This window comes from Alligator mississippiensis, chromosome 4, assembly GCF_030867095.1.
Source record: "Alligator mississippiensis isolate rAllMis1 chromosome 4, rAllMis1, whole genome shotgun sequence".
NCBI classification, from domain to species: domain Eukaryota; kingdom Metazoa; phylum Chordata; order Crocodylia; family Alligatoridae; genus Alligator; species Alligator mississippiensis.
The window spans coordinates 227477282-227493508 of record NC_081827.1 but is presented as its reverse complement, the minus strand read 5'-3'; the positions used below and the strand labels follow the sequence as shown (position 1 = coordinate 227493508).

The 16227-nt window shown below is 42.1% G+C and overlaps 1 long non-coding RNA gene across 1 annotated transcript in view; it reads right to left on the bottom strand.

Moving 5' to 3' along the window:
* Positions 1 to 9661: 9661 nt before the first annotated feature.
* LOC109281366 (uncharacterized) overlaps positions 9662 to 16227 on the bottom strand; it is a 79389-nt gene continuing 72823 nt past the window's right edge. The window contains exons 2-4 of the long non-coding RNA XR_009461385.1: positions 13829 to 13913; positions 11926 to 11981; positions 9662 to 9931 (exon numbers count right to left, since the gene is read on the bottom strand). This is a non-coding gene — a long non-coding RNA (uncharacterized LOC109281366). The remainder of the gene's footprint in view (positions 9932 to 11925; positions 11982 to 13828; positions 13914 to 16227) is intronic.

The following is a 16227-nucleotide window of genomic DNA, read 5'->3' as shown; positions in this document are numbered from 1 at the left end:
AAAACTTACTTTACTTGCCAACTTGAATGAGTATATTTTAGAACACTAATGCTAATGAAAAATATGCAGAGGTATCAGCTGGAAACCTATCCCCTAAAAAGAACTTAGGGTGCCTATAGACATGTGGGGAGGCTGCTCCAACACATTGTAACTACTCAATTAATTGAGTCTGCTGGTGCTAATTAGCATGCTCCAGCAACCTCTGCATCTTGTGTATCAGCGTCCCTGCACTCCAAAATGGTGGCAAGGACACTTTAACTAAATCTCACTCCACACCACCATTTTGAAGCATGGGGATGCTGATACATGAGTCGCTGCGGGCGCTTGAATTAGAGCAGCTCTAACTAAAGCACCCCTCACCCCAGAACACGTGTAAAAATGCCCATAGATTCCAAGATGGCTATGCTGTAATTCAACAGGTACATTTTTTTTTTAAATCATTAAGAAGATAGTTTAATAATTTTCAAAAATAAAGAGTGGCATTAACATAAATAAGACTAGCACCAGCATTGACACTAGCTAGGATACATTTTCAAGGGCTATCAAGCTTTGTGCTTCAGGACATAAGCTGATCACCAGCCAAGGACAAGAAGAATTTCCCCTTGTAGTATAATACTACACATTTATGCACAGTATGGATTTTTCCCTTCCTCTGAAGCATCTGGCAATGGCCACCTTATACGGTGTATAAGACAGGATGCTGGACTAGATAGACTATCGGTCTGTTCCATTATAGCTGTTCTTATATTCCTGTGAGCTTTACATGAACTTCTAATCTTCACATTTTTATAGTGAACAACAGACCTAGGTAGTAAAGTCATACATTTCCTGAATTTATCTACACTAGATAGCCTTTGGCAGCTAAGTCCATAAAATTGCCTATTCACTGAATGTATGTCATATGTCTTGAGGCACTGGAGGGGTTAATGTAATGTGTAACCAATATAAGATATATTTAATGATCTCTGAAATTGCTTCTGTGAAACATCCACATAACTGCCACAACTCGATTTACTGCAGATCCAGCAAATAACAAATGTAATTACTTTGGAATCAACATAATATTAGGTCAGACTGACTTATATTCCCCACTTTGCTAGAAACTTAATACAAATCTGAAACAACTGTCTGTCTCCAATCATAGTCACTTGATGAGCTCTCCTAAGTGATATCAAACACAACTGGAAAATATTTTAAACTCTGAAAGTTTGTAATATCCATTTCCACCCTCTCATATATATGCTATATTACTTACTAAAAGATTTAACATTTGCCTCACAATGTTAGGATTCTAGCTGATAATTTGAGATGATAAAACAATGTTTTCATATTGGTCTACCTCAAACTCTATCCTGATCAACCCTCAGTCCTTAAAGTTTTACACACCGTGTTTGATAGACAATCAGATAAAGGATATAGTATGACTGGATCAAAAGACTGTGATAACATCTCATTTTGACCCCAACTTCTGTACAATGCATTGCACATGTTCTTGACAAATCACAACTTTTATACATTGTTTGACTTCCATTATTTACATCCATAATTAGACTGAGATTTCATTTATGAGCTCTGTCTAGCCACAGATGGTCAGGGGTCCTGGTTGTGGGAAGTTAACCTATGCAACAGAGATCAGCTCATCACAGAAACTTCTACTTTTAAAAAAAACTGTGCGACACCAAACTGTAAAAAATTGTAGCATTGACTCAAAAATCTGAGGCCAGGAGGGTTTCTTTCCCCTCTTTGCTTTTTATCTGAGCTCAGTTTCAAGGTCTTACTGTTTCCCCACTTGGGGGCTGCAGCCAGACTTCTGTATGATAGTGGATGCTTCTCATTTGCCCATCTCCTGAAGGCAAATGCTGAAAGCCGTAAAGAATCCCTGGCAGCAAGACTCTGGGGCAACGAGACACCTTGATAAATATTATAGCTCAGGGAGGTTACTGCTTAATAGCAAAAGAAAAATAAAAAGTCAGATATCTCTGCTACTGTGATTTTGTAATAAACCTTCAAAAATTAGGCAGCGTCTTTTTCGTGCCCTAGTTACGATAACGAGCTTCATTGGCCTGTAGTATTGATGGCCTTCTTATTGAAAATTATGCAAGAAAAACAAACTTACAACATCAAATTTGAGAAAGTGGTTCTTATTCCCCTACTTGTTGAATTTCCTAATTAACCTAGTTTGCTTCTAGCATACCTGCAGGTACTTAACTCTGAACAGACCATATATATATAAAATGGTGTCTTTTTGGCAGCTGGACTCTGGAAGCAATGTAGGTCTCTCTAAGGACCTTGTTACACATTAATTTTAGGTGGCTCCTGGAGCTCTTAACCCCTGGATTGTCCACACATTAACACCTGAAACTAGTTTTAAGCACACTTTAGGAGTTTTAAAGTTATGCCACTCCAGGGTAGGTTTATCTCTGACCCATGGCAACTTTCAATTAACAGAGCCTGGGGGAGAATTTTTTAGGGCTTGGTGAATCGTGATAAGCAGGAAGAGGGGCTTCTATTTCTTATTTTGGAAACAGGAAATATGGATTTGATTTTGTTGTCTTCTCTACCCCTGCCCCTCAAACTTTGGGACCAATTCCAACTGTATCCCCATTCCCCCTTTCAGAGGATCTGCCAATATGAAGCCCCTGTTTTCAAACATTTATCATTTAGCTGCATAACCCTTGTTTCCAGCTGGAATATAATAGATGCTTGTGTTATAAAAGCTTGCTTCTGAAGAAGACCTTTTGATATGTCTGAGTGATTTCCTTGACATGTGCTGCCAGGAAGGCATTTGCTGGTGGGATCCTCCTTTCCCAATGTGTCTGAAGCTGACTTTTGCAGCTCCTTCCAACACACATGAGGACACACCAGGAGTATGCATAAGGAAGGCCCTCTGACATTGCTGGCACTCATATGATGAGGGTGCTATCAGAATAGCAAATGTATTAAGACCATAGATTTTATTTTGTACAAGGAAAATTTGCCAAGCTTTAGAAGAGCCAATATCCTCTGCAGAAAGCACACTATACGGGATGCTAAGAGGCAAAATAACCACCAAGATAGGCAAATACTTAGGGCCTCATTACACATTACACCATGAGCCACTCAAATGTTGATCAGTGTTACTGCTAGCTCACATCTGGAGCAGTCACATGTTCAGGCCAGTAGGGACCTGGAGGACTGAAAGATAAGGAACATCGCCCTTCCATTCTGCCCCTGCCAGGGATCCCCCCCCAGGCCCCTTGGGGGTCCTCTTTCCCCCCTGCCCCCATCCCCAGGGCTTCTTCTCCCCCATCACTTACTTGTGGATGCCCAAGTGGTCTGTCCCAGGAGAGCAGGCGGGGAAGAGTTATCCTGCTTGCCTGGCTTCTGCCCCTGCTGCCAAGCTGGTGTTTGCAGGGACCAGGCAGGCAGATTAACCCTTCCCTACCTGTTCCTCTGGGACAGACAGCAGAGGCAGCACAAGTAATCTGGGGTGCTGGGGATGGCATGGGGGCTGTGGGCCTGATGGCACTAGCGGGGGGAATGTGTGTGTGGGGGGGGGGCGGGTTTACACTAACCTGTAGTCACTCTAGGCTACAGGTTAGTGTAACAGGAGCTTGATACAATTTCATGGCAACACAACCAGGAGTACTGTAATAAATAAGATAAAGCTTGGGTAAAACAATCATGTTGCAAAACTAATAATATATACAACTCCCTGAATTCTCTCAAGCAGAGAAATATCTTGGTTGGTTAAATCATAATATAGCAAGAGATTTATGTAAAATATATTGAATTCATTCCTCAAGAATTTAATACCTATGTGCAGCATGACATTTTTTTCTACACAGAGTATTTTCCTGCTGGCAGCTGCTTATCATTTGGCACAGTCTACAGTAAATTGAAGCTCAGATTTTTTTTTTTCAAATTGTGCACACTGTCATACTGATTACATGCACAAGCTAGGCATACAAATGTATGCACATGTTCTGCCTGCAGAAACATAGTTCTGAAGCCCCAGGCCAGACATTTTTAAAAAATTAAAAAAAACTAAATTGCAAAGTATCATTTTCCTTCAGTAAAGTAACTGACAGAACTGAACTTGATAAAACCCAAGTCATGGGCACCAGAACCTGTTTATAAGGTAAATAAAAACCATTCTACACTAAGGAAAATGTGCTTTGGGTCATTCAAATGAGTTTAAGACTAAAAATATGATTCTAGGGCTGCTTTAGACCTATGATTTAGATTTAAAAAGCATCTGATGTTGTAACTCCTACTGTAATACGAACAGAGTCCCTTATTTGCAAAATCTACCCATACACTAATCAACAGAGAAATCTAAATACAGTGTCAATAATTTACTGCTGGCTGACCATGAACTTGCAGCACTTGCTGGGCCCTTCATAAGACGAAACCCCAGTACGTGTGCAAGTTAGGCATTCAGAATAACAAGGTTATCAGAAGACTTCCAGTAAAAGTCTAGTAAGCTTCTCCATCATTCAGATATTGCTGTGAATGATGATGCTTAAAGATAATAACTTTAAGCAAGATCAGATCTTCATATCTCTAGTATTAGAGCCCTGAATCAGGTGTAGGAAACAAGGCCCTTTTCTGAATATGAAAGACAAACTTTTTGCTGAGCAGGAAACATATTAATTCATCCTCTTTTTAACAGAACTTACAGCACATGTAAGACTGGTCTTGTTGGATCAAAACCAGGAACATAGGTTTCATTCACTTTCATTCTTCAGTAAGAATATAAATCCTCCCATCACACTGGCATGCAGAAACAAGGAATGTTACGTTGCTCTGACAGCTAAGTAGGGAAATTGAACTGTTGCACACCACATCCACTCTCAAACAGCTGATCTTCAAAAAAAAGTGGCTTACTTCAAAAGGAGTGTTTTCAGTGCAATTCACCATAAATCTGTCTTTGGAATTTCCAGTACGCGTGCTAATGAAGGCTAGTAGGGATGTAAGTGTTATTCTGCCAGTTAGGCAGAACATAGGGCATATCTTCAAACATGAGTTTAGAACATCGGTGCTTGAGTAAGGTCTGAAATTTTCTCTCGGTGGGTTTCTGCAACCCCCTCCTTGCAGATTGGTTGGTGGATAAGAGAATCTGTCCCTTATTCCCATTAACATGCAGTAGCCCATGCTGTGGAGCTCCTCAATATACAAACATAATACACCTTTCTGAACCATAGCACTCCAATTCTGTCAGTGACCACAGAAGGAGGGGCATCTGTTGAGCCTAAGAAAACTTAGCAAATAACAGAACCAAAGCCAAACCGAGGCAGACAAGTAGAAATAAGAAATGTTTTTGAAAAAGTAAGGGAAATCTCAGACAAAAGTTTCCTCGTGATTTTCAAGCCAAAAAGTTCTGAATAAGCTTTGATATGTTCAAATATTCCTCGCCATTTCCGTATACTTATTTATGGTAAAACTCTGGACTTAAAGGCTCACAGTCATAGGCTTCGAGCAGCCACTCTTTGCTTCCTAGTTGTTGGTGGCTGGATAGTAAGGAAATGAGTTACAGTCTTCCACCTCTGACACCAGTCTAAATCCAGCTAAGAGTTGACCAAAAGTCAGTGATATCATGGCTGTTTGATAGCCTGTGTAGAATAAATTAGTCCACTTCCCCATCCGCAGCTTAAAACCACACAAATATAGTAAAGAAGAGTGCTAATTAGGGACAACCTCAGCTGAGATGGATAGGATTCATGAGAAATGGAGGCTGAACTAACCTCTTCCCCTTGGGATGTTCCCTTCAATTCAATGATCCAGCCACATTGGGCAGGCAGTGTGGGAAGTCCTCTGGCTTATGATTTCTTTTTTCTAAAGGCCAAAATTTGAGGAGTGTGGAGGAACTGCAGGATGAACTGAATTCAGTTGGATTTCAGAGGATATATATCTAAAAACCAAGACTTGAATGACTGGGCTGTCAATCCGTAACGTTTTATGCAGATTAAATTTACCCTTTTTAAATAAAAGAATGATGTACCCCAATATTTCTTTCATCCCCTTGCCCCCTTAGAAATATTTCTCTTCTGAATCAGCAGCTCATGTGTTTATCTTTCAGTCTGCATGCCAAAGCTGCTCTTGCAAGGGGATAAATTGATCATATTCAGGTAAACTATTTAATATCCTATCCCAAACAGCTGCAAACATAAATAATAAAAAATAAATATGTGCTTTGCCATCTCTTTTTCATGATTCATAAAAATGTCATATGAAATTTTATGCTGGTGCACATATTATTTTGTGCTGACAGATAAGCTATTACATATGCAACTTCTACTTCTGCGATCCTTATTAATGACATGAAAACATTCTAAATGTAATATGTTCTCATTATAGACCTAAAAAATGGTATTAGCTTTCCTTTCTTCTCTCTATAACTAACTTACCAAATATTTTGCAAGTGCCTGTAGTCATTACAGCACAGAATTTCTTTTCATAACATAATTATGATTCCCAAATGTGCTTGCTATTATTTATTCAGCAGCTTAAAATAATTTGACCAGAATATTAAAAAGGTATCCTATGAAAGCCTCATTGCCTTTAGCAGATATCAAAGGCATGAGCTTAGTTGTAATCTACTTCAACTAAAGGCGCTTTTCCCAATAATCCAGTAACCATATGTCAAAAAAGTAGTTATCAGTGAAAGCCAAATGCTTGTTTTATTCCCTTTATCACCAGATTACATTTACCCAAACCCTAAAAGATTTCAGAAGACCAAAATCCCCACATAAAAAAGAGATTGGGGCAGGAGGTAAAGGGGCATCATTTTCATGTCATACTGTGGTTTTGAAAAGGAAGATCTAATGTAGGATTTCTCCACACAAATAAAAGTATGCAATGGCATCATAATATAAAATGCATTAAGCTGTCAAAATGAAGATCCTGTCTTCAATCATGCAAAGTCCCTCCAGACAGTAATGTTAAATATTAGATCAAGAAATTTCCTGTCCAAAAACTAAAAGAATAAAAAAGAAAAAAAAATGCTTTTACCCTTGGAGAAGAAAAAGAGAGAAAAATGTATTAATTAACAAAGTGTGTGCCACAGAAGACATGAAATAAAATAATGCTCTTTTTCATTTTTGTATCAGCTGCTTGCAGTGGGTAATTATAATATCTACATAAGAACCAACCTTCCCACTAGTGAATTGAAACAAAATAAGAACTATTCGAACTATGACTGCTCATGTTTCATATAAGGCATGTGGGGAATTGGCATTGCCGGGCACTTTAAACAAAAGTGGGAAAACAAGAGAGTCCTGAAATGGCTGGAAAAAATAACAGTTGACGTAACACCAAACTCGGACTACCACAACCAGAGTAAGCTCCATTCCATTAACCCCATGATCCAGCTGCAAGCCAACAGCCTGTCTTACAATTCATGAAAGAGCGGCAAGAGGCAGTCCAGCAGAGCTGGAGCAAATTCAACTTGCAGTCTAACAAGAACAGCAATGACAATTCCAAAAATGAAAGCAGCAAAGGATCCTGGCGTTGCTGCATCAAGAATTTATTAGCCTGATTGCATTTTCCAGGCTACTTATAAATCTCAGCTTTTCTTTATCTAGGAATGATGCAAAGATTTTGCTGATGAGTTTTGACAAGGATGAAGTTGTAGTTGATTTGAGGAGACATCTTGGGACCCTTTTCTTTAGAGGAGCCAAAGGCACATTAGGTCCCTGATGGAAAAAACTAAAAGAAATGCCCTCCTTCACAGGGAAATTGTAAAAAATGATGCCTCAGGCTACTGTATGGAGCTAGCAGGCCCTCCTGATCAGTAGGATGTGGGAAGCTAGGCACATGATGAAGTTGCACCTGTATTCATTGTGGGAATATTACTGGTCTGCATGTAAAATCCAGAGTGCCTAGGACATGTGCTAAAACTGTGCTCTAAGATGGTTTGATCTGACAGGCTAAGGTTTTGTTCACTTTTAGTGTAAAAGGGTTAATCAAATATCAGCTACTACAACCAACATCTGTTTGGGTTGCCTTTGTTCCTCTGCTGTAAATGTCTTATGAGTGAAAAGCTATGGGCTGATTTTGGGAAGGTGTCCCGCTTATGGTTGTATGCTACAAAGTAGGAGTAGCTTCCTGGACCCTACTGAATGCTGAAGCAGCCAGGAATGAGTAAGGAGAAAATCTCCTGCCATGGATACAAAATTTTTATTCATAAAGTGGAAGGGACTGAGGATAAGGAAGACAACTATGCATTCATGGTGGCAGGGCTCTCATTTACTGACTCAGCCTGTAATTGGAAATTTGTCTGCACAGAACCGAAAGCTTTCAAACTCATTTGTAACTGTACTTGAGAATCAAAGTGGGTGGGAAGGGCTTTTCAGAGGAAAAAGGAACTCATGAGTTGGAACAGAAAGTACTGGGAGGAAACCACAGGAAAAGCCAAGCTCAGGAAGGAACCTAAGTTAAAGTATATGTTGCATCACTAATATAAAGCCAAACCTCAGTGAGTTTGCTGAGATGGGGTACTAAGCACTGATCCGTGTTCGGGGGAGAGGTGCCTGGAATTTATCACAATTGTTCTGTTTAACCACACTGTTATACAGTACATGTACCACTTTTAAATGTATCTCCCAATGGAGAGGGAGAGAAGGGAAAAACTCTGTGTGCCTTTTAGAAAACCTCCAGTGAAAACCACTCTAATGTACCACTGACAATAGTTTTGTATTTGTTTCCTTTTTCAGTTTAAGGTTTTCAGCTTAATGTTTCTGAGAATCAACAAACTGAAACCATACCAGTGAACTGGGTAGAGCAGCGCTGTCAACTCATGGCCCACAGGCTGCATGCAGTCTGCAGAGGGTTAATTTGTGGCCCCTGGGCTCCTGCCTGGTGGTCCTCTGCCCTCCTCATTGCTCTGGCTCAAAAGCAGCAGCTAAGTGTTCCAGGCTCCCCCTCCATCCAGTTCCAGCCTCCGCCCCTGGAGCTGGGAAAGGAGCTGGGGCCTGTATGCGCGACGCTGTGCAGAGGTAGTGCCCATGAATGGTGCAGTTTGGTTCAGCATAGCAAGCGAGAGGGGAAGGGCCCATGAACAGCACAGTGCAGCACAGTGGGGAATGTGGGGTGAATGTCCATGTAAGGATCCATACAGCCAAGCAGAGGGAAGGGAGGAGTGTCCACATGTGCTGGGGTGCGACAGAATGGTGTGCCCACTCTATGTGTAGCCTTGGAGACAACTAACTGGCACTGGCGCAGCTTGGGGCCTCCAGCCACTTACAAGTTGGAGAGCCCTGGGGGACAGGGATGACGGCTTATTTGGTAACAAAGCAGTTATTTTTTTGATGATGACAAGGGTGTAGCAAATCTGGTGAAGCATTCCTACTCACAGGCACTCACTGCTCTTCTATGTTGGGAACCAGTCTGTGGACCCAACATGCTTCTTGAGTCTGGACAGCACCCAGGAATTTCCCATTTATCTTTTTCCCTCAACTGCCTAAAACTTCCTGCATATTTCTGTGAGGGGTCCCCATATTTATGCCCTTTTCTTTGGTAACTTAACACCACTCCAACCTCTGGTCACCTGAAGGCAGATAGGAGAGAAATGGTTTTCTAGGGCAGGAGCCACCTTGTGTCACAATCAGTTTCCATTTCCAAAGCCTCCCATTAAGATTTAATGACTGGTCTGGACATCATTGTGGATGTGTATTGAAAGAGATGCATTTATGATTTCACAACAACTGCACAATAACTTTGTAAAATCAACCCAAAATTCATGTTTTAAAATAAGTTCCCCAAGTCATTGTATAAGCTTAAATTGTGATTGAGCTTTTTATGTTGACTCCAGTTTATCAAAGCTTAAGCATATAAATAAAAAGAACTGGTGTCCTTTGTTGTTCCCAGGGTCACCAGTGTTGTTCTTCCATGTTCTCTCTTGCTCAGTGTAGTTCAGTGGCAGGCAAAATATATCCAGCCCGCGGGACCCCTAAAAATTTTAGAAAATTAATTTTTATCTGCCCCTGGCTGCCTATCAAAGATGACAGGTGCCAACAGCAGCAGGACCCGGGGGGGCTGGCAGCAGGACCCAGTGGCTAAGCAGCAAGGCCTGCCCGGCTCCAACCTTCACCCCCCTCCCATCCCAGCCCCGAACCAGAAGTCTTTGCGGCTTCTGGCCTCACAACCCTGGAGTCATTCCCCGCCTCCCTTCGTCTGAGTGAAAAGTAAGATAAGATCAGACAGAGGGAAGTGGGGAAACCGCTGAGAACTGCCTAGCAGCTGGGAGCTGTGTGGTGCTGGCCGGACTGGGCTAGAGCCAGAACAGGAAGCAGCAGGCAGGGGATGGAGGGAAAATGCAGGGGAGCAGTCTGCAGGGAGCAGCAGAGACTACGGGAAGCAGCATAGGGAGTGGCAGTAGCCACAGTAAATGGCAGGGGCTGCAGAGAATGGTGGGGGAAGTGGCAGCTGCACAGGGAACAGCAAGGCCGCAGGATGCAGTGGAGGAAGTGGCAGTGGCTGTAGGAACCAGTGCGGGACGTGGCAGAGGCCATGGGGAGCAGCCCGGAAAGCAGCAGCGGTGTGGGGAGTGGCAGGAGCTGCAGGAAGTGATGTGGGGAGCAGCAGAGGGGCCATGGGGGACATGGTGGGCAAGTGTGCAGGACAGAAAGCAGGGAAATGGCGGTGGCAGGTGGGCGTGGAGCCTGTGCAGGTGCCCTGGAACCGACAGAGACCCAGGGCGGGGTGGCAGGAGTGCAGAGCCTGGGCACAGGGTCTGCCTGGCTGCATCACATGAAGCTCACATGCAATCTGCAAGAGCCACATGCGATGGAGATGGCAGTCCCGCCCAGTCTCTCTTTCTCTCCCACCCCACCCACCATAACCCCACACTCATCCACCACACCCACACCCCCCCCCACACACATCCACTCCCCAACCACACCCCACCACATACACCCCCTTACCACCCACACACAACATACAGTAGGACTGTATTTTGAGCTATTATGCAGTCCCCTCTAGATACACTTCATAAACACATAAATCAGTACAAAAATATTTTTAAATAAAATTAAAATAAGTTATAGTAGGTGTTTTATTCTGTTGTATATGATTTGGGATTTTTTTCCAGTTTCAAGATTGTAGCACCCTTCCTCCCAAAGGGAGTACTTCTGGGGCAAGGGGAGGGACTTCTGGTGGCAAAGGTCAGGGGTTGGGGGCAGAACTTCTGGTCCCAATATGGTTAGCGGGGGTGGGGCCACCCCTGCAGCCTTTGATATCTCTCCAAAACTTAGTAAGCAGCCCTCTGCCCTCAATAATGGCCCACCCCTAGTATAGTTCTTTGTGGATGAGCACTCTGTCAGGGTGTTGTATGTCTGCTACTCCAAAAGAATAACCACACAGTCTGCTTCATTGGCAAACAGCTCAACCAGAAAGATTACCTACAAAGCACCAATTCACTGACACACTTGCCTGGAGGATTATAAGATGTTCATTCTGGATGCTCATGGTAAGGTACAGGCATAGCTCACAGTTGATTGCATCTTCAAAGCCTAATGGAAATTCCAAAGATTTCTAGGCCTCCCCTTTACATGAAATAAGCAGTTCTGTTTATATCAGGCCTTTAGATAACAATCAACACCTCTACCAAATTACCCTAATCCTCAGACTTCCTGCCATGAATATCAAAAGAACATTTGAAGAATGCATTGATTTAAAAGTTTGTGAGTCCATCTCATGCAGTTGGTTTAATAAAAGATAACACCCACAAAATCCTTGACTTCATCAGATATGTTTTAGACATTTTGGCACCACCTTTATCAGCCTTATTGAACCTTCCTCCAAATGGAGGAAGAGTCTGCTGCAAGGGTCTCAATACTTTGAAACCTTACAACAACAGGTAGTGGAAAGGCAGGAGCAGCAGAAACAGTGTACGGGGACCAAATCATGAATCTGGAGCCACCCACCCCACATGGAAACACATACCCAAGTTGCAGCAGAGTCTCTCAATCTTGGATTGGCCTCGTCAGCCATCTTTGGACCTGCAGATAAGACAATCACAGAAGACAATAATCCTTGACTGTGAAGGATTGCCGAAGAAATTTCAACCTTATCAATCAATTTTAATGCTCTGCTGCCTGTCACAGGTACCCTGGTGATATGATATGGGATCATCCTTTAGTGAGGCTTGCTTCAGTCAATGATCTCAGTAAAGCCTTTATATGAGTTGCTTATGCATTGATCAGTGCTTATATTAATCAATAGTCCAGCGAGGCCTATATTCGTCATTATTTTTTATTTAGCACGTGAATAGATGCACACACTAACAGAGCACATTCTTAAAAGCAACATTCTTAGCTAGTTGTCCATGCAATCCCCTAAGCATCCTATTCTTCATGCTTGACTATTGGCATAATCATTTGTAAAAAGATAGGAAACCACTTAGTTGTCCCACCTTCCAATATTCAATAGGCATGTTAGTGAAGTCCTGTCTTTCTCCTTGTCCTCCAGGGAGAAACAGGAACACTAATCTAAATTCACTTTTTAAATTGATTAAATAATATGAAAACCCTATGTATATTTTTTTATTCAGAACAAAGTGCCCTTAATTCCATTTAGCTTCCTTTACTTTGGAAGTTAATCTGGAAAAACTTTCCATAGTGACTCTATGTAGACAACCCCTAAATGCAGCATCTAGGAAGAATAACATCAATTGTCAATAGTCCAATACCTGTTCCATGTTTGGATTTGAAGTGTGAGCTATAACTGACCAACTCCCCAGACTACACTTCAGTGGTCCTTGATCCTGATTTGAAAGGATAAGCTTTATGGCCCTCTTTAGTCATTCAGTTGCTCACATCTCTCTCAAAATCTGTAAACAGACAGAGCCAGTATTGCCAGGAAGACTGGTTAGGCAATATTGGCAGTTCCACTTAGGAAACACTGGAGGGTAGGACTAAGATTTGGAAACCTCAGCAAATTGGAAGACTGGACCAAAATAAATCTCATGAGGTTCAACAAGGACAAATGCAAAGTCCTGCACTTAGGGAGGAACAATCTCACGCACCAGTACAGGTTGGGAACTGACTGGCTAGGTAGCAGCTCTGCCAAAAAGGACCCTGGGGGTTACAGTGGACAACAAGCTGAATATGAGACAACAGTGCCTTTGTTGCCAAGAAAGCTAATGGCATACTGGGCTGCACTCGTTAGAAGTTTTGCCAGTAGGTCAAGGGAGGTGATTCTTCCCCTCTATTCTGTACTGGTGAAGTCACATCTGGAGTACTGTGTCCAATTTTGGGCTCCCCACTACAGAAAGGATGTGGACAAATTGGAGAGAGTCCAGTGGAGGGCAACAGAAATGGTGAGGAGGCTGGGACACATGATTTCTGAGAAGAGGCTGAGGGAACTGGGCTTATTTACTCTGGAGAAGAGAAGATTGAGGGGGATTTAATAGCAGCCTTTAACTACCTAAGTGTGGGGGGGGGGGGGGTCCAAAGAAGATGGAGCTGGACTATTCTTAGTGGTAGCAGATGACAGAACAAGGAGGAATGGTCTCAAGTTGCAGAAAGGGAAATTTAGGTTGATTATTAGGAAAAACTCTCACTGGAACAGGTTACCCAGAGACATGGTGGAATCGCCATCCTCAGAGGTTTTTAAGACCCGGCTAGACAAAGCTTTGGCTGGGGTGATCTAGTTGGGGCTGCTTCTGCTTTGAGCAGGGGGTTGGACTAGATGACCTCCTGAGGTCCCTTCCAACCCTCATTTTCTATGATTCTATGAAACAAAGCACCCTTCCAAATGTATTCTTTCTTGAGAGGTACACAGTGAATAAACAACTAGCGAGAAAAGTGCTAGACTGCTAGTGATGATATTACAGTAACTTACCTACCTAGTTAATTGTGAGGTTTCATTTTCTCTGGATTCCTGTTCCTTAAGAACCAGACTGACTCTCCCCTGAATCATTTCACACAGACCTAAGAACAAATGTGAGATTATGAAGACAGTAAGTTTTCCTCAGAACATGACATCAATGTTTTTCCAGCAATTGGCACAGCAGTGGCAGTACTTGTGCAGATAGGGGTCTCAGGTGCTCCCTAGCACATTGTCTAGACTCGAACACCACAGCTTTTGATGAGGTAGTGGTCACCGTGCTGATGGCTGGTCTACATTACTGCTGCCCCACTATCTGCCACCAGATGAGTTGCATGGTCTGTAGCGACACAGGGAATTTTAACTAAGTCTAGAATAGGCACAACCATAAACACTACCCAGGTCAGCAAGCTAGAGATGGAAGTGGTCTACATTGCTTTATAATCTTCACAGTTTATGCCTGGTGGCATAGCAGAGCTGAACAAATCTGCAGGCAATGAGGCAGGATGGTTCCCAATCTATTAATGAAACCTTAAACTATCTGTAGATTCTTGGGAGAGCTGAAATGATACTGTGACGGTGTGCAATGTAAGGAGGCAAAAGAGAAATCATTTTACAAGTAGTCATTGCATGCTAAATGCATATTAAGCTTGAAAGTTTTCCAGTAAGTATTATAACCTCATTTAGCTTGCAGCCCTCATCTGAGCTTAGATGATAATATAGGAAAAACCATAAAACCTATTTTTTTTCAGTCTGGAACCGAATAGCATGAATAACTTAAACATCACATTTTTTACTTTACAGCTCCCTCCATAGAAAAGAGCAATAAGTTCTGTTCATGAAGCAATTTCAAATTATGAATTGGAGTCTTCCATTATCCTTTTTGATAGCTAGCTGAATTTGAATTGAATTACCCTCTACTCAGTTGGACACAATAAGCCTAAACTCTTTGCATTTATCCCTATCCATTTGCTTACCAAATCTTACCTCTGTCTTTGACCCATATCAGCATTTGTTCAGACCTTGTGTTTATTTGTAATTATGTTTGTATGGTGTTTGTGGTGAGTAATGAATTACATATTGACTAAGCAGATCTAATCACCTATAAATATGACATGGGGGACAGTTGTGTCTTTCAGGCACTGTCCTCTGTTGGGGGCATGGAGAGGTCTATTGTCTCTGCATAAGGATTCCCAGAGTCACCAGGACACAGTGGGAGAGCAGTCACTGCTCAGCTAACTGATTAGTGAAAGATCTGTAGTTGTTAAACCTTTCCCCGTGCATTGTCCAAACTTGTTAAAGAGTTGCCTGATGTACTCTCCAGCAAAGACACATGACACCACGGTGTTAGCCCCTGTCACATGTGAAGGAAATGAAAGAAGCCTCCTCTCCTTTGCTACAATGGAAAAAAAGAGAGACATTTATATTTTCCTGGACCATAAACCCAGGATTCCCTTCCTCAGCCTCTGACCCTGTAGCTCCCACTGCAAAGAATTTTATCCCCTTATTTCACTAAGGTAATCGCCTCATGGCTGAAATGGTCTTACCAGCCAGTAAGGACAATAAGCCAAGAGTAGGACCTGAAACACAATAGCTTCCATTTTACTTGGCACCATTTTGTTCCTGCTTAAGTGGTTACACAAGGTTTAAGGCAGAGAAGAACCAAGAGAGTCAAGAGATCTGTACGGGGAAAAGTCCACAATGAAACGGTGAGCTCAGCGCCACTCCTCAGGACAGTGTTACCGGGGATAAACACCCTGCTGAGAAGTCCCTTGGGTCTGGGACAGAAGCTGCATAAACCAGTTTGACCCAAATCAGTTAAGTCTGACACTACATTCAGCCGGATTTATGTTAAACTAGTTTCGGCCATTTTGAAACTGGTTTATGTTCTGAATTTCTGTTCTGTTACAGGTTACTTAAACCAGTTTATGTGTAACTTCTGTCCCTAACCCCAAAGACTACTTTAAGACAGAAACAGAGGAAACCTCAGATGCTCAGGGAAGTTTTGAGACAGCATCTGGTTTCCAAACCTCTTCAATTTGTTCATCATAAGACCCTAACAGAAAAGTGTATCAAGCAGCTACTGTCTACACAGGAAAAATATTTAGTCCTTTTACCACGAGTATGTCGCAGTCATGTCCTTCAGCTTATATATTGCATCATAGGGGCAGATAATTACAAAGAAATAGTCACAGACATAGACTTAACCCATTTCAAGGTCAGACTCCAACCAATCAATAATGTTTGTGAATTCAAGACAGTTTTGAAAAGGCAGCATCAGTTCTGGCAGCAAGATTAACTCTTTGCATAATTTATTTCCAGTGAAAATCATTTTTGTGCCATATTATGAGGCTTTTTGTGAGGCAGTTAATTCTACTGGCACTAGTTAACTTTAACTATGATCTGAACTTTATGCTG